The following is a 19,559-nucleotide window of genomic DNA, read 5'->3' on the forward strand; positions in this document are numbered from 1 at the left end:
GAAAAAGTCATTTATTTTTCATAGGTTTGAAAATATGGTCATAATGATAATTCACAGGATAAGATGAAAGGACTTAATATAAGCGAGTTATGAGGAGTTTAGAAAAAAACAACATTAGGAAAGAGATCTAATAATATTTTTGCTTTAAAAGCTTTGATTGAGTTTCCATGCAGTTTAATTTGAACAGTTTGGTTTAAATACACTATAGTCACACAAGAGGCATTGTCTTTTTTAAATATTACTGGAATCTAGAACATACTGCAGTAAACCAACCTGTTTTTTTTTTAGTTGTTTAATGCTTCATAAATCTATGAAAGAAGAATGGTGATTTTTTTGTTTGTTTTTAATATCCAGATCCATTCTGGACTTTAACTTCTATAAAGTGCAATTAAATTAATTACTAGAAAAACAGGATAGAATAGATGTATACAGTATGAGCACTGATTTTTATTACTAGAGTCAACATACAATTACTCTGCCAATTTACGTTTCTTAGTGTTAACTCCCATTTTCTGAACCTGCCTCTTCCTGGATTAACCATGAACAGTTCACTGTAGGCTGAAGCCTTCTGGCCGCACTTGGAGTGGCACTGGCTATAACACCTCTGAAGTGTAATCAGTGGTAAACCAAGTACATGAAAGACCAGGGGGATAAGTGCTAATCAAACAAGAAGCAGTGGAAGCTGTGGAGTCTGGGTTTGAGTCTTGACTGGGGATTTCCCTTTGTACCTCAATTCTTTTATCTATAAAATGGGGATAATAATACCTACCACATAGGATAATGGAAGGGGATTCTGGCGGTTGAGAATGTATTTAAGGGGATATTATAAAAAATAAATATGGAATTCATGCTTTGTAGGCATAGAAGTGAGAACACCAGGAAAAAGAGTACGGTGGAAAGTGGTAGGCTTGGTGTGTAGTGAGTCTTTCTGGTGCTAAGTGATTGTTGGGATTGGTAACCACGGGGAGAGGGATAGAAGGAGAAAAGTCAGTTGTTATGGGCTGGATGTTTGTCCCCTCCAGCCCCCCCATCAAAGTTAAATGCTGAAAGGCCATCCCTCAATTTGGAGATGGTGACTTTGAGAGGTAATTAGGATTAGCTGAGGTCATGATGAGATCGTGCCTTTATAAAAAGAGGCACCGGAGAGCTTGTGTGAGCTCTCTCTCCTTGCAGATACCTAGGGAAGATCAGGTTGTCTGCGAGTCAGGAAGAGGGCTCTCAACAGACCCTAACCACGCTGGCATCCTCATCTTAGGCTTCTAGCCTCCAGAATGGTGAGAAAACAAATGTATGTTGCTTTAACCAAGTAGTTAATGGTATTGTCTTATGATAATCCAAGCAGACTAAGAAAGGTCATCATAAAATTAGAAATTGTTGATGGCTTTCTGTTAAGGACACTGAACTTCTGTAACAGGAAATGATTGAATGGGAGTGCTACCCAAGCTCTTTCTAATGCTCATTTGGGAGGCTTGAGACTATATTTGCAACTTCAGATTATAAAGTTTATAGAGAATAACACTTTTTTTTCTGGACTTTTAGATGCACTATGAGCAAGTAAAAGGTTGTATCAAAGTTTCTGAGTCATATTGTTATCATGTTTTCTTATTTTAATCCAATAGCTTGATATCACTTATAGATCCATTGATTTATATCTAAATACTTAGAAAAATGCCAGGCATGGTTTTCAACTCTTGGGATTCAGATATACTCATGTTTTCCTTTCTCCTAATGGAGTTTCTCTTCTAGGAATATAGGAGTGGTGTGGCAGATGATAAACAGTAAACGTAATAACCAGGTGAATTAGGTAATGCCTTAGAGCTGATAATTGTTAAGAAACAGGAAATGGCTGGGAGTGGGTTGTGGGAAGCGAGGGCAGATCACAAAGTTAACAGGTGTGTGTGTGTGGGTATCAGCCTCACAGAGAAAGCATCACTTGAGGAAAGGTTTGAAGGAGATGAGGGAGTTATTCCTCATCTGAGTAAGTCCTCAGACATCTACAGGACTTTTAGGCTGAGGCAGAGATGGTAGTTGTGAATTATTAAAATTCTATTGTGTTGATTTTTTTTGCCTCCTCAATTTCTGTGCAAATTTTGCACAGCTTTACCTGGGTGACATCAGAATGGTTATTTCAGCTCTGTCTTGACCTACATGGGCGTTTTTTAACCCCTCTCTCCTGGTTGATTTGTCTTGGAACCATGCTTCACAGAGGTCTCAATAGCATGTGTATCACTTGGAAACTAGTGAGAAATTCATATGGTTAGGACCACCCCAGTCCTATAGGATCAGAAACTCTGGGCTGGGACCCATGGATCTGTTTTAACTCATCCTCCAGGTGACTGACTTTAAGCATGTAAATTAATGTTCTAGATGAGGGATCTGCAGACTGGTGCATGGGGCAAGTCGTTTGTTGCCTGATTGTTGGTGAACCAAGATTGGTTTTTATATTTTAAATGTTTTTTTTTTTTTAAAGAGTGAATGCATTTCGTGTGATGTTGAAATTATCTAAAAGTTAAGTTTCAGTGTCCATAAATACAGGTTTATTTGAACATGGTCATGCCCATTCATTTCCAGAATGTCATGGCTTATGGCAGCTTTTGCAGTGCAAAAACAGAGCAGGGTAGCTGCAACAGAGACAAAGATATTTACCATCTTCTACCTTACCTGGGCCCTAAACCCTTCATTCTTTGATTGAAGGAAGCCTCCCTCTGCACCTCCCACTCCCAACTGAGGCCAACTTCATTCGGTGTCTGTGATAATCTCCTATGTGCTGATGAACCTCACAGTCAAAGAGATTGTTAACCTTGGTTTTAGGACGATGCTGGTGTAGGGAAGCAAAGCAACCTCGATTTTCATGTGCAAATAGATTTACATGTATCTGTCCAGACCGAACTCTACTCCCGTGTAGTTTGCATTCACATTTTTGTTGCAGGATTTAAGGCATATATTTTCTTAGCATTTGATTATGGATCTGATTTTAGAGGAAAGTACTGTGGGACGGAATACAGGCCTGCTACTGTTAGTTCTGTCTATAATGCACATGATAGATTATCACAGATTGTTGAAATGAATATTTGTGGTTAGGGAACTTGACAGTTATCATTCTAGATGAGATTATGTGTTATATATTACATTATATGAGATTGTATGTCTGCCAAGTTCAGGCCCCCCCTTCCTGGAGAAGGTCTCCTAATATTGTGCAAAGACATATCCACACACTGCAAACTGAAGTAAAGAATAGGAAAGCAGTTATACTGTCAGTCAGTGGCAAAACAAGACAGCTCTGTTCTCTTCCTCTGCCTTGCAACCATCAACATTTTTGGAGGCAGTGTGCTTATTTGCTTAATGCTGGCCTCATAACCACTGAAACTGATATGTGTTAAAATTAATCTTTTAAATCACTTAATAATGTGCTGCAGAGGAAACCAATGGTACATGGATTATGAACCACTTTTGACATGAAGACCAATATTTCATTTTGGTTTTAATTTCACATTAATTTAATTATGTGAACGAGAATATCATTTTACTTTACTTTTCTCTAGGGAAATGTGAATGGATTTTCAGTTTCTTCCAAAAAGCCAGAGTTAGAATATTTGTGTCTGCTTCATCACCTTACTGTTTGATTCTACTAGGGTCAGCTGTGCTGTGATTTGGTGTAGTTGGGAGAGAATGCTGTGGTGTGTGTTTATATGCACATGTACCTCTTAAGAAAGAAAGGCTCGGCTTGAGTAGCAGACATAGCAATAAAAAGTATAGAAGGAAAAGTTTTACAAAAAATTCAGATGGCAATAAGAGGAAGATGGGACAGCGTGGGCAGTTTTGGGAGGAAAGATTTCAGGACTGAGAAGGGCATCTTCTACTTACATAGATGACTGTTTATGAGAAAGGTTATGAGAAAGGTCAAAGATACAGAAAAATTGGAAGAATATGTGAATGAATGCCTATGTCTCCACCCAGCTAGAGTTAACAAATTGTTGATATTTCCCTATGTCTGTGTTATGCACTCCTCTATGGATCCAATCTATCCATCCATCCCTTGTCCATCTGTCTATGTCTCTGTCTTATCTTTATCCTTCATATTCCATACTTACAACAATCTCCTTTTCCACTTCTCTCTTCATTTAGAGCCTTTTGAAAATAAGTTGCAGATATCATCAGACTTGATTCATAGATGATTTATCCATAATCTCTTGAAAATAAGGATATTTTCCTGAATACCATGATTATGCTTAAAGCAATCCATCCTTGAATTTTATTAAATACTATGTTGTTTCTCTTTGAGACTCTATTTTCTTTTTTTAAGCTTTATTTACTTGAAAATCAGAGTTACACATAGAGGGAGAGAGGCAGAGGGAGAGGGAGAGAGGCAGAGGGAGAGGGAGAGAGGCAGAGGGAGAGAGAAAGGTCGGTCTTCCATCCTGGTTCACTCCCCAATAGCCGAAGTTGAACTGATCTGAAGCCAGGAGCCAGGAAATTCTTTTGGATCTCCCACATGGGTGCAGGGGCTCAAGGACTTGGGCCATCTTCTACTGCTTTCCCAGGCCATAGCGGAGAGCTGGATCGGAAGTGGAGCAGCCGGGACTAAAACCGGTGCCCATATGGGATGCCGGCACTGCAGGCGGCATCTTTACCTACTACACCACAGCGCCAGCCCTGAGATTCTGTTTTATTTCAAAAATTTGTCTCTTTCCTGCTCATATTCTAAAGCTTCATTTAAAAACTACTAAGCATAGTTGTTATCTATATGATGTCTAGTAAATCCAACATCTAAAATTTTATATAGCTCTTTCGGCCTTTTGCTATTTTTGTTGATTCTAATCAAAGTACCTGTTTCTTGTATGTTTCCTGAATTTTGAATGAAATCTTCCTTTTCTTTGGAACTCTATTGGTTGTAACCCTCGAGATTTGGTTTGATCTTGAACTTCCAGACAGTATGTGATCTTGCTTCTGTGCAACAATGCTGAGACTGTTTCACTCCAGTTCTCTGTTGAAGTGTTTCAAATAACACAGATGTATAAATTTAGCCTGAAGACACATGGCCAGTCTGATCACAAAATCTTAAAGTAGACTTAATTTCACTTCATTCAATCCCATATTCAAGATATACTTTTTTTTGTTTTTTGTCTTCTTTGGTACATGATATAATTCTTGTTTTTGGAATCACAACTTAAGGTAAAGGGGTTCCTATTTGATTTCCAGCTTAGATGGGACCTGGACTTTATTGCACCTCCAAAATTCAGTACAAAATCCTCAGAATTCAGACAGTTTTGGACTTCCTGGCTTTCCAGTGTTTCCAGGTTTTACTTTTGGGGAAATCAGCATAAGGGGACTATACTGCCAAAAAGAGATCATCCGTAAAAATCTCACTAGGATTGGAGGAGAAAGTATTCAAACAAGAAGTTAACTGCTTTTCCAGTAGGGAACAGGCAGCTTGAAGGGTTGAGTTTAATTTTCTGTCTTGAAATAGCTAAGCATAAGACTTGCAGGATAGTATTTTTTGTTATCAAAAACATTCAACGAATACCAGCTTCATCCAGTTATATACCAAATGTTTGATTGTCTTGCAATTATGTCCAAAAAAAGGATGCTTATCCATCCAAACAAGGGCAATGAATCTGATAAATATTCAGAAGAAATGGCTCCTGTTTTTTTGGTACAGGAAGATGTTTCTACAGACCCACAATCAAGATATTTCATAAGGGAAGTGAAAGATTGTTGCTCCCCCTCTTTGTGGAGGAACGACACTAAACCCTGCCTAGGCTTCATATCCGAGGCACCATTATGTCGCTCCCTCTCTTCGTGGAGGAAGTGACTGGAGCTGAGCCAATCCAAAGCCTGGAGCCAGGAGCTTCTTCCGGGTCTCCCATGTGGGTGCAGGGACCCAAGGACTTAGATCATCTTTCACTACTTTCCCAGGCCATTAGTGTCGCTCCCCCTCTTCGTGGAGGAACGACACAGGACCCTGCGCTGTTCTTTTGTCTGCTCTGCCCTCCCCGGGTTTGCTGCTGGTTCTTCCCGGGTTGGCTACGGTCCCTTCCACCTCCGTGGAAGGGCGGTTCCCCCTAGCCACTTTCCCCACTTCTGCGGGGGAGCGGCACACTGCCGGCCGGCTCTCTCGGGGGCTGCACAGGTGTTCCTTCAGATAGATGTTCCCCTTAGATGTTCCTGGTGCATGTTGTCTCTCTCCTCCTTTATAGTCCTCTTCTACCAATCCCAACTCTGCTACCCACACGCCGAGTACGCTGCTCTCCTCCAATCAGGAGCAGGTCCTACAGTTTATTGGTTGAGCTGGAGGCAGCTGCGTAGAAGCTGTTTCTCCCTTCTCAGCGCCATATTGTGGGAGAGCAGATGCATAGAGTAAGTCTTAATTCCAGTAACTTAGTCTAGTCCGAGTTGCTCCCCACAAAGATGATGAAGGTAATTTTATGGCTGTGATCTTTAAGGTATACTTGATGGGAAGCCAAGTGTCTGGCATTTATGACTTCTCCCATGGAGGAAGCCCAGATCTGCAATTTGACTGTACATGGTGGTAGTCACTCAAAGCTGCACATTTACTGATGTTAGAACATAAAAATGTTGGTAAATGTAGTTATTTTAAAATTTTTATTGTAATATTGGGTAATAAAGAATAATTATTCATCTTTATTTTTCCAGTTTGATTCACTCATAAATCATTCTCCCAGAATGATTCCATACTGACAATAAGGATACATGGATGGAAAATTAGCATATTTTTTAAAATATTGATAGTTTTTTTAAAGATTTATTTTATTTATTCAAAAGATGGAGTTATACAGAGAGAGAGGTAGAGCCAGAGAAAGAGAAAGGTCTTCCATCCACTGGTTCACTCCCTAAGTGGCTGCAAAGGCCAGAGCTCAGCTGATTGGAAACCAGGAGCTAGGCACTTCTTCCTGGTCTCCCACGCGGGTGCAGAGTCCCAAGGACTTGGGCCATCTTCTACTGCTTTCCCAGACCACAGCAGAGAGCTGGATCAGAAGTGGAGCAGCTGGGACTCTAACCAGTGCCCCTATGGGATGCTGGTGCTACAGATCAAGGCATTAACCCATTGTGCCACAGCATGTTCTTCAGAGATAAAGGAGTTGTTATGTCCATTTTGGTCATTTAGATACAATTTCCATACATGTGCTGAATATATAGAAGTCAAGCTGCTGGAAAAAAAATACCCTCTTTCTTTTAGAGTGACTGAACAAGTTCATAAACCCCAACACATTCATTTTGAATCACTGGATACAACAAAGCAGGACAAATAGGCAAATATAGCAAGGTCTTGGAATCAAGAAGATAGAGTGGTTCCTGGGCTTGAGTATGCTCCGAAGTGCTGTGGGCCACAGCTCCAGCTTACCTAATTCTAGTGGATCAGTAGCATATCTTTCTGCATTTCTGATGAATTTTCCCTCTTGCTTGGTGTTGGAGGGCTTTTGGCACAGATTTACAAATTCCTGTATCAACCTCGACCATCTATAATTGTGTCACTTTGGGCTTTGTTCTTCATGTTGCTTTCATTGCTGCCATCCTGGATTGAGGCCCTTGACTCCATCCTGCGCTGGCTGGTGTAGTCTGTTAGAATTATTTTCTCTCCCAACACCTGTCCACGTTGTATGTGGCATTCCTTTAATTTCCCCAGAAACCATTCAGCTAATATGTCCTGCTCTCAAAGCTATCAAATGGTACCCATGAGGGCTACACAGAAAGTCCCCAAACTCCATAATTTTGTTCTAAGGCTCTACGGGAACAATCCCCAAGTCACCCATCCAACTTTTTCTGATTCTTCCAACTCACTAATAGGAACCCATCTGTCTTGATTGTATTCATTTATTATTTGTGATTCCCCACAAGGATCACATTGTAAATATCAAAGCTGATTGAAATTATTTTTGTAACATACAACTCCAGGAGAAAAGGTTAAAGACTAACAGTATCAGATGTAGCAAACTTATTTATAGTTTTAATAGCTATTATAACTCTACATAAATTTGTCACAATATTTTTTTTTATTTTTATTTTTTGACAGGCAGAGAGGACAGTGAGAGAGAGACAGAGAGAAAGGTCTTCCTTTGCCGTTGGTTCACCCTCCAATGGTTGCCGCGGCCGGTGCGCTGCGGCTGGCGCACCGCGCTGATCCAATGGCAGGAGCCAGGTACTTCTCCTGGTCTCCCATGGGGTGCAGGGCCCAAACACTTGGGCCATCCTCCCCTGCACTCCCTGGCCACAGCAGAGAGCTGGCCTGGAAGAGGGGCAACTGGGACAGAAAATGGCGCCCCGACCGGGACTAGAACCTGGTGTGCCGGCGCCGCAAGGCGGAGGATTAGCCTAGTGAGCCGCGGCGCCGGCCTGTCACAATATTTCTTATAAATAACTCTTTGATCACAATAGGTAGAATGATGTGACCAACTTCATCCCACCTGGAAGCAGGACGCATTGTGTAGGTAGCTTCGTCTTCGCAGGAACCCATCCTCCAGTTTTTGTCCTCTTCTTTTGAACTTCCCTCTCTGACATTTATTGCTGACAGCATTTGCAATCCCATGCTTCTGAATATTTGCCATCCTCAGAACAGCTGGGCTTATTTTGATTGATGTCCGTTGCTCATCATGCAAACACAGCATCACTTTGAACATGGGTTTCAATTTGATGAATGTTCTGAGGGTTTATTAAGCATGGGTGGTCTTGCCCATAACATAATCCCCAGCCAATTTTGGCAACTTCTGATGGCGCTTGGTTATTACTCTGAAGTTCACTTTATTCACTAATTTTAACCTCTGTATTCTTTATTCTTAAGAACATTGTGGTCACATCAACATTCTTGTATTCAAATATTACCATTTATATGTTTGAAATCTTCTAATTTTACCTCTGGGGTTTAATTTATGCTATACATATATTATAGTAAAAATATTAATATTTATAAAGAAATGCACATATTGAGAGAACATTCATGTATTTAATGAGAAGTGTGTGGTAACATAAAAAACTTTGGAGGCCTTTTTAGTCATTGGAGAGACATTTGTCCGAATTGCACAGTATGTGATTATCTTTTAAAAACAGCCTCTTTGAGGTATAATTTATATTCTTTAATATTGAGTCATTTTAAGGATATAATTAAGTGATTTTTGGTAAACTTGTAGAGTTAAGTGACTGATCTTTAATCATCTTCAGTATTCTCTAAAGATCTTACGTGTCCCTTGGAAGTCAGTCTCTGCTCCCACTCCTACTGCAGGCAGCTAGCAGTCTGTTCTCTATCTCTATATTTGTGACACTCCATGACTTTGCATATACAGGGAATTGTGCGACACATGGTCTTTGGGTACTGACCTCTTTTGCTTCACATGCTTTTTGAGGTCCCAGCATGTTGTGGTGTGTAGTAGCACTCATACATTCATGTTTCTGAGCAGTATTCCACCATATGGATAAACCACATTTGTTTTATCCAGTCACTCGTTGATGATCACTTGGATGGTTTACAGGTGACTATTATAAATAATGTTGCTGCGCATGTGCAGGGAATGTGTGCTTTTATTTTTATCACAAGAAGTTCTGAGAGAGGAATTGCTGGGTTTTAGGGTAACTATTATCTGGTGGCTGTGCCATTTTATACCCCAACAACGTGTGAGGTTTTAGTTTCTTTGTGTCCTTCTTGCTAACATGTGTTGTTGTCTTTATTTTTTTTTGTCATAGCCAGTCCAAGAGAGTGTGAAGTGGTTCTTCATTGTGGCTTCCATTCACCTTTCCCTAATTAGTAATGGTTCTGTATCTCTTTTCAATGTACCTGTTCATTGGTCAAGTATCTAATCAAGTCTTTGCTGATTGTTTATGTGTATCTTCTCCAAAAGAGGTGACCTTTTACTTCTTGGAATCCCACATGGCTGCCTGGCACATAGATGTGTTATTCCCATTATCATTGTCCCTCTGGCCAAAAGGATGGTGATTTTTATAGAATAACTTGAAAAAGTACGATGTTTTATCTGAACAGTTTCCAGACTCAAATGCTGACAGCAGCCATTCCAGCTGTTACGTGATTGGGTTGTTCCCATTATCGTGGTCCATATGACTAAAAGGATGATGATTTTATAGAGTAATTGGAGCGAAAGTTTCATATTTTATCTCACAAGTTCTCAAACCCTAAATTCTCACAGAAGCCATCCCAGTATTGTAACTTAAGTGGACTTTAGGAAAACATAGTGGTGAGGGGCATATCCGACTTTATTTTTTTTTAAAATAAACTCATAGGTATTTTAATCAGTATACTGATCAAGAACATTCCTACACCATTATATTTGACCTGCAGGGATGTCCAGTTGATGCCACTGGTTAGATGTACACCCAAGAAAATGGGATGCTACACATGTGTTTCCACTATTGCTCTGGGGCTATGAGGATCTTCTGGGAGAGGTTTTACATCTTCCAAAAAGTCTCTCTTCTCAGGCTTTTCCCAGTTTACAATGCTATAGCCAGAGCTGAATTTCTGAATGCAACCCTGATGGTATCTATAGCACTTAAAACCCTTCACTGACTGCTCCTTGCTCTTTGAGTATTCTCAATGCTCTAACATAGCTCATGGGGGGAACTGACTTGAGCCTCTTTCAGTTGAGCCCAACTTGCATTCTCATCGTTACCTCTGGCTCTTGCAATGTGGCTTCATGGAAGACCTTCCTCCCTTGGCAACTGACATGTTTAGTTGGTAACTCCTACTTGTCCTTCAATGTTAACATTAGATGTGACCCCTCTTAAACCCTCATAGGATCCTACAGTACTCTTGTTACAGCACATTTCACGTTGTTCAGTTTTCTTTTTTTCCCTTTTCAGTATCTGTACTGTTTGAGGGCAAGGGCTATGAGATTTTATCCATTGGTGTATCCTCATTGTCCAGACCTTCCAGCTGCATTGGAGAAGACCTACAGTGTCCCTGGAGCATCATCTTGGGAGCATGAGGTTATGATGAAGAGTCATGAAGAGTCACTAAGCCTGACTACAAAGGAGACAGTCAACTCCCTATTGACTGGGACATCAGGTGGATATGTGGAAGACGTTCTCTAGGATGGATTTTACTGGAGATGCTCAGGATGATCTGGCACCTGGAGATGGGAGACCAAGATACATGCTGAAACTGCAGGCTGGCATTGAGGGGTGCTCAAGATGTTGTCTGACAGGCCCTTCCCTTCTGTTTCTTGCTGCCACCCATTTTCTTCCTGCAGCACAGTCCCCAGGGAGAGTTAAATGCTTACCTAACACACTAGTTTCTGAGATATGCAAAGTGATAGCTACCAAGTTAGCTCAGGAGACTGACTGCTAGCCTAAAAGGAAAGTCAGGGCTGGGAGTGGTGGAGTGCTCCAGGGGCCAACAACATGACTTCATTTTCTTATTGTAAAAGGCTTAGGTCATCTGCAAGCCTGCAGGGCTATATAAATTGGCCTCGCTTTCATTTGGAAGTGAATGCTTAGGGCTATGCCCAGGGCTGAAATTTTAATGTGACTTTTTCAAACTGGACTCCAGCTGACATCACACGTATCCAACCAGTCTTGAGGGCTTGATCTTGCGCTTCCCACACCAGGTTTTGAGTGCTCAGGAAAACAAAAACGGATGAGTGAAATGCTCTCCAGGCCTTTCTTCCTTCTCCTCCGGGCAGGATCAGAGTACTTCTATACAGCTAGCCAGATAAATTCTCCAGATTTTAGGGTGAGCCACTTCTCAAATCACCTCCTATGCAGCTGTTGGCAAGGCCACAAAGAAAAGGATGAATTGAGGATGTTCTTGCTTTTGGTGTTAGGATGTCCTCAATCTTTGTAACTCTTGAGATTCAAAACAGTAGTCTTATTTCTCAGTATTACAGATTGGCATGGAATTAAATTAATAATGTTTTAATGCCATTTCTTTGGTATAGTTAGGGAAGGAGAAGCTACTTATTAAGGGATCTTTTCCCTTTAAACACTAAAATGTGTATTTGATCATCTTTTTAAGCTACAGAGCATACTTCTCTGCCTTATTAAGATTTTATAAAAATTTCAGTCTAATGTTATGTTGGTAAGGTAGGCTCATCATTACGAAGCCCAGCTATTGCACTTTCATTTAATGCACGTAATGCACAATGATATGTCCAGAAACTACTGTGAATAGTCTACTAGGTCCTTCACAAAAGTCCCCAGGCTGCTGCCTTATTTTCTTCCTACATTCTGATGTCTGTTTTTAAAGAGTTTTTTTGTTCATTCTTGCTGTCAGGTTGCCATCTCATTTCTTTTTTGCAGATGATCTGTCTCAATTATAAATCTACTCCTCCTACTCCTTTTCTAACCTGTGGCTTCAGATATTACAGTGGACTAGACAAGCAGACTACTAAGCTTACAGGAATTCACGTAAGAGTGAAAGGCATGGTGTTATATTCTCCTGGGGAGTCAAATGGAGGAAATTTCATGAATAGAATGTGTTGTATCTTATTTAGCTAGTTTTGAAAATTCTGGACTTTTTTTGGTTACAGGTAATTGAAGGTGTAAGATATGTAAACCTACAGAAGTGATGTGGTCTTTCATCATTTTTGAAGCTCAGAGTAAGGAATACAGTTCCAAGATGAATCCTACTTTCTATTTTTCTCAGGCAGGGAGGACGGACAGGGGAGAGAAGGAGGGTGGAAGGCAGGGAGGGAGGGAGAGAGAGAGAGAGAGAACGAGAGGTTGTCACAGAGATTCATCCTAGCCTAAGTGCTCAGCTTCATGTTTTAGGAATTTAACATTTTTGTTCATCTGGAGTTCGTCATATTTTGGAAAATTAAATAATACTGTCTACATTCATTTTGGCTTGCTGCTGTAACACATTACTCTAAACATAACGGCTTAGAAAACATACATTTATTATCTTATATTTTTGGAGGTTGGAAGTTGAAAACCAGTCTTCCTTGGCTTGGGTCAAAATGTCTGTCAGGCTGGCTTCTCCCTGAGTCTCTCTGGGAGGATCTGTTTTCTGGTCTTTTCCAGCTTTTCAAGGCCACCTGGCTTCCTTGGCTCATGGCCCCATCGTTCATATTCCAAGCCAGCCTTATAGCATCTTCAAATCCTGAGAGTCTGAACTTGGCTCCAATCCTTACATCTGTATCCCTGACTTCGACCTCCTGGGCCCTCCTGTGAGGGACATTTTGATTGTACTGCATTTACAAGGATAATCCAGGATAACTCTCTCTTCCCCAAATCCCTAACCTAATCACATTTCTCCTGAACTGTAATGTAATATATGTATTGGTTCTGAGATTAGGATGTGGACCCCTTTGAGGGTTGGTGGCTGGGTTATTCAGCCCATCACTCCAACCGAACTTACAGTATGCTGATTTAAAAACCAGAAAGATAATTTTAATACTAAATTTTAAACTCTCTGGTGCAATAATGGGAATTGCCTTTTTTTCTTAGGATATTCTCTGCCAGAGAAATTGGTTAAATGAGGAGATCAAGCAATAACAGCTTGCTTGGTGGATATGAAATTATATCATTGGACAATAGATATGGCCAAGGAACTATAGTAGCTTGACAAATAGCCTTTGTGCTCTACAAACATTTCTATCCAGATAGGCAGTCCTGGTTCTTGGAGGACTTTTCTGAGTTGTGCTGGAGTTTCAGACCATGATGGATTCAGACCTTGTTTTCTTCTGTCACTAAATCCTTTAGAAACTGATCTGCTACAATCATGTTTCCTTATGTGCAAACATTGTGGCACCTCTGTGTTAGTCCATAACTTCAAGGCAGATGAAGTTCCTTAGTCAGAATCTGTATTCTAGGATGCAAAGTTGGCATTGAGATTATTGTAGCAAGCATCTGACTCTTCACTTACTGATTTAAGTCCTTTGAAACATACACTCAAAGATGTATTAATTAGCAACTGGGAGGTAGGCCAAAATTTTTCAATGGTGAAGTGAATGATTTTCAAGCTCAGACTGGTTAGAAACATCGGATGAGTCCTAGTGTCTTCAGTGTAGAATCCAGGAAGCCTGGGGGGCTGATATTGTCAGTGCACTGATCAAGGTCTTGAGCCATGTTATCCTGTACCACTCTGTTTTGTGGAGGATGCTGACACCTTCCCAGACCTGGATGGGCCTGTCTAAAAACCTATCTTATAATCTGACTGAGAGTAAAATTTTGTACAAGGTATTAGTCAGTATGCCACAGAGGAGAGCTTCCTGAGCTATGAGATCAGGTCTTGTGACTATTTGGCACCTGCTTGCTAGTAACTATTTCCACATTTGTGAGAAAATGAAGTAAGACTTGCTTGTGTTGTAATCTACCACCTGGTGTTCAGCAAGGGGCATGCAGTTCTGTGTCCAGAGGGATAATTTCTTAGGTCCTTAGTTCTCTACCTTTGTGAACATCAGCATTACCCAGAGATCTGGTTAAGATGCAAATAGCTTTGTGCAGGCCCTGAGCTCTGTGTCTGTAGGTCTTGGTGTCTGTAGGTCTTGTAGGAGGGAGCTGGAGAATTTACCTATGCATAAGGTTCCAGGTGATACTGACACTGCTGATTGAGGACTGCTCTTTGAGAACCCCTGGGCTGGGACTTGCTGTGGCTTAAAGCAACATTTTTTCTTTCTTGCTCACTCTACCCGTCTGCAGTGGATCAGCTAAGGGCTGTGCTCTGCACTGTGGCTGATGTCACCTTTACGATGGCCATCTGGAGCAAAACGCTTATAGTGCACATGGGCAAGAGCGCTGGCAGGTGTGATGGTGGTGTCCATTAAAGGACTTTCTTTCTTTCTTTCTTTCTTTCTTTCTTTCTTTCTTTCTTTCTTTCTTTCTTTCTTTCTTTCTTTCTTTCTTTCTTTCTTTCTTTCTTTCTTTCTTTCTTTCTTTCTTTCTTTCTTTCTTTCTTTCTTTCTTTCTTTCTTTCTTTCTTTCTTTCTTTTTCTTTCTTTCTTTCTTTCTTTTTCTTTCTTTCTTTCTTTCTTTTTCTTTCTTTCTTTCTTTCTTTTTCTTTCTTTCTTTCTTTCTTTTTCTTTCTTTCTTTCTTTCTTTTTCTTTCTTTCTTTCTTTCTTTTTCTTTCTTTCTTTCTTTCTTTTTCTTTCTTTCTTTCTTTCTTTTTCTTTCTTTCTTTCTTTCTTTTTCTTTCTTTCTTTCTTTCTTTTTCTTTCTTTCTTTCTTTTTCTTTCTTTCTTTCTTTCTTTCTTTCTTTTTCTTTCTTTCTTTCTTTCTTTTTTTGACAGGCAGAGTTAGAGAGTAAAAGAGAGACAGAGAGAAAGGTCTTTCTTCCGTTGGTTCACTCCCCTAATGGCTGCCACAGCTGGCACTGTGCCGGTCTGAAGCCAGGAGCCACGTGCTTCCTCCCAGTCTCCCATGCAGGTGCAGGGACCCAAGCACTTGGGTCATCCTCCACTGCCCTCCCCGGCCACAGCAGAGAGCTGGATTGGAAGAGGAGCAACCGGGACTAGTACCTGGCGCCCCAACCAGGACTAGAACCTGGGGTGCCGTTGCCGCAGGTGGAGGATTAGCCATGTGAGCCATGGCACTGGCCCCATTAAAAGCCTTCTTACAACTCACTACCTAGGACTGGTCAAATGCTCATGCCAGGAAGTACATGTTTCTGAGAGGGAAGTAATTTGAATGTTTGTAAATAGTACTAATGGTTACCAAAGTGTTACCCAATGTTAGCGCAAAGAACCTGGTAACAGCTGAGCAGCCACATTGCTGTAAGTCACCTTACAATACTCAGAACACGCTATGGCTGATATTGTCTTCCCAAACAGAATTGTAAAGTAAATTAATTTCAATGGTGCCATACTTTCAAAGCATCTCTAACTTGGTTCCTTTAATATGTAGGGTTATTTCTTTTCTCTCTCTTCCCATAACCCACTCCCCTATGATTCTTGGATTCTATTGCAGACATGATATTTTCTGACCATCTCCTTACATTTTGGTGATAGACTTGACTTTGGAGGCTTGCTGTCCTATTGTGCTGGTTATAACCATGATGAGAACAAAGTCTGAGAATTCTGGTGATCAGTGATTCTTCCTTTCTGCTCTCTCCCTGCCTCCTTCCCTCCCTCTCTTTCTTCCTTGCAAATGCAGCTTTGTCATCAGCTTAACCATTTGTGAAACTAGGACAGCATAATGTATAATTTAAGCATAAGATTACATACTTTTGCTTCAAAATTATATCTCAAGATCCTTTCTAGGTGCTCACACTCCATCCTCTTGCAGGTTCTTCATCACCTTCTGGCCAACCAGAGAATCACATCCCCTCCCAAGGACAGACTATAAGGGGAAACACCAGGGTTAGGACTGCTTGTTTTGCATTCTTTGGTTCAATCACTTCAGCTCATCAGGGAAATAGAACTGCCAGTACAGCGTCTTTGAGAACAGAGGACGATGGTGTGCTATATGAATCAAAGGATTCCCCAAGGCTAAAGGCACTGTGTAAGCTTTAATTAACTGGGACAGTCAGGGGCAGGTGCTGTGGAGGGAAACACTATTGCTATTAATGTTAATTTTTCATGTGAATATGGGGAAATTCCTGAATGCATTATTTCATAATTAAGTTTCTTCTAAGTTATGAATGTCCCAAATATCCCTTAAAGGGGGACTGGTGAAATCAGTGCATTTAATGCAGTTTAGGCTAAGAGGCTCTTAATGCAGCTACATATTTTGCCTTACTGTGTCATGTGGTTTTCCTGCAGTCTAAAATATCTCTCTTTAAGAAGGAAATGGTTAATGATTACCACTACGTGGTGGGTTTTCTTTTTATTGTTGTAATAGTTTAAGTTCCTTGTCTTAATTTTAGGCCACAGGTCAAAGCAAGGTGACCAAGTATTGTGGTGGCCCTGCAGCTTCTGATAGTTAAATTAACTTCATGAAATACATAGGAATTTTGACCAAATAGATGTTTGCCTTTTTTTTTTAAAGTTAGGGTTATTCTGGCAATTAGTTTGAGAAAAATATTTCCCTTATACAAAATACTACATTTGTCTTAATATTTGATTATCTTAAAGATTGTGGTTTTCTGCCTACTTTTGTTACAATGTCATTTTTTCCCTTACCACAAGCTCAAATGGGAACAGATAGGACTGAGCTATTTGTGTTTGCCCCCAGGTTTAGAAACAAGGCAGATAAGACCATTTGCAGTCGAACCAGACTTTCAAGTAGGGCAGAACTTCCAGGATTCACCAGAAGCCTGAACTCAACCTGGGGGTGGGAGGCCGTGTGGTGCAGAGAAGCAAATTTTGATTTGAAAGTGGGCAAATTTCACAAAGCACAGCTTGTCTGGGATACTTGTGTAGGGGATGAAAACTCGTCAGAACAAATACTCCGTCCCCACCAGAGAGGTACTCGCCCTCTGCCTTGACATCTACATAGCTGTTAGGAACATGGCTCTGGAGCCAATCAGGCAGCTGACTTCAAATGCTCTGTCACTTGCTAGCTGCAGGACCACGGTCCATACACTCAACTGCTCTGTGCCTGACGCCCCTCAGCTGTAAAATGATAAGATTTTCTTATCTCCCAATATGTCAAGAAGACTAAGTCATATAATATATAAATAGTAGCTTGAGCACTAAGTATCTGGTAGACAAGTAAACTCTTGGTAAATATTAACTGTTGCTTTGTGTGTCTTTTTCCTGGTTCTTTTCCCATAAAGGAACAATAATCATGCTAGAAGTGCACACTGTCCTCCCGGTGTAGGACATTGTAGAGCTCACAAAGAAATATGAGAACGTTTTCTGTATCTAAAAGGATTCAAAACAACTGGTAAGATGAATTGTCAGTGAGTGATGATTTAGAAACTATAAGAAAGACTTTCTCACTGATTTCCAAATAACTATTTCATGGTGTATATATCTAAGAAATTCAGGACGCAGAGAAGTGACTCTGGGATGAAGTGGTCTGCAAGGCTTCACAGAGGAAGAATTGATATGGGCCTAGGATCCAAGTTCTTGCACCTATCTCTCCCCCAGTTAGAAGAAGTCAAAGTTGAGACATATATAGCGTGCACAAATAACAGGTTTTATTTAAAAGTGAGAATGAACACACATCCATGGGTGAGCGTAGGCCACCCCTCATGTGTAGGCCAGAGCTTTGCTCTGAGGGGAGAGAGAAAGAGTAAGAGGAAGTCTGAGTACTACTCTAGCAAGTAGTATGCTTGCTCTATGTATGCTCAGTATCTTTGAGGTAGATTGGTGCCTTAATTGAGGGAACAAATGGAGTGGGGTCTTAGGATGCATGAAGCCATCTGGGATTTTAATGGCACCTCCACATGGAATTTAACTTCCATGTGTTCATCATGTTGTCTTCTCCTTCCTGGTCCCAGATGAGACCTAAGTGCACCTTGGGAATGTGGGTGTATCAACCTGACAGGTGAAGAGATTAAGTTACCTTTCAGGACTAGCAAAAATTCCAGCTCACCTGGACCCTGCTCCTCGCCTAGTTACCCCACATCAGAATGACTGGGATAAGTACAAAAAGTGTAGTTAGGGTGAAAATAGTTGGGTGAAGGGAGTATTATTAGAGCATTTGGTAGGAGGAGTGATTAAAAGACATGGGGGCAAGAAAGTGCAAGATGCATTTGATGAATAGTAAATTATCTCATTTGTTGGTGGGGAAGTGTCTTACTGGTAATTATTTGGGGAAGAAAACAAATTAATGTCATTTTTAGAGGAGGAACTTGTTGGCATATGTATTTTTACTTTGAATTAATACATTATAATTCTACATATTTATGGGGTAGATATATTTTATTATAATACATGTATATAATGCATGTTTATCAGATCAGGGTAGTTGGCATATCCATCATTTCAGACCTTTATCATTTTTTTGTGGTGGGAACATTCAACATTCCCTGTGCTAGCTATCTTGGAATGTATGGTTAATTATTGTCAGCTATGGTTATTCCACACTCTAGAACATTTGGTGTTATTCTCTTATCCAGCTGTAGTCTTGTAACTGTTAAGCATCCTCTCTTCATCCTCCCTTGCTATCCCCTGTCCTCACTCTACTCTCTCCTTCCATGAGATCATATGAGAGTGAACATGCCATGCAATATTTGTGTCTCAGTGCCTGACTTACTTTACTTCACCCAATGCCCTCCAGCTCTATCCATATTGCTGTAAAGGACAGAATCTTGTTCTATTTTGTGGTTGAATAATATTCTATTGCATGCATATGCCACATTTTCTTTATCCATTCATCCATCAAGGAGTATCTGGGTAGATTCTATATTTTGGCTACTGTGAATAGCACTGTAATAAACACACAAGTGCAGACATCTCTTCAACCTACTCCTACTGATTTTGTTTCATTTGGCTATAATAGTATACTCAGCAGCAGGATTGCTAGATTATATGGTAGTTCTATTTCTAGTTTTTGGAGACACCTCCATATTTACTGTACTGGTTATATTACTTTACATTCCCACCAACATGATTTAACCCCTCCCTCCCTCTCCCTCCCTCTCCCTCCCTCTCCCTCCCTCTCCCTCCCTCTCCCTCCCTCTCCCTCCCTCTCCCTCCCTCCCTCTGCTGTGTAGTACTCCATGGTGTATATATCCCATAATTTCTTTATCTAGTCTACAGTTCACAGGCAT

General features: G+C 40.6%; 1 long non-coding RNA gene across 8 annotated transcripts in view; it reads left to right on the plus strand.

The window, feature by feature from the left end:
• Positions 1 to 991: 991 nt before the first annotated feature.
• Positions 992 to 19,559, plus strand: part of LOC149122315 (uncharacterized) — a 51,484-nt gene continuing 32,916 nt past the window's right edge. For 3 of the 8 annotated variants that reach the window (XR_016220647.1, XR_016220645.1, XR_016220646.1), the window contains exon 1: positions 1,053 to 1,274. This is a non-coding gene — a long non-coding RNA (uncharacterized LOC149122315). Of the gene's footprint in view, positions 1,289 to 19,559 lie in introns of all 8 variants that reach the window. The other 5 variants (XR_016220649.1, XR_016220651.1, XR_016220648.1 and 2 more) reach the window with 4 other exon arrangements.

The sequence above is a fragment of the Oryctolagus cuniculus genome, chromosome 14 (assembly GCF_051225735.1).
Source record: "Oryctolagus cuniculus isolate XC-2025 breed Fujian yellow rabbit chromosome 14, ASM5122573v1, whole genome shotgun sequence".
NCBI classification, from domain to species: domain Eukaryota; kingdom Metazoa; phylum Chordata; class Mammalia; order Lagomorpha; family Leporidae; genus Oryctolagus; species Oryctolagus cuniculus.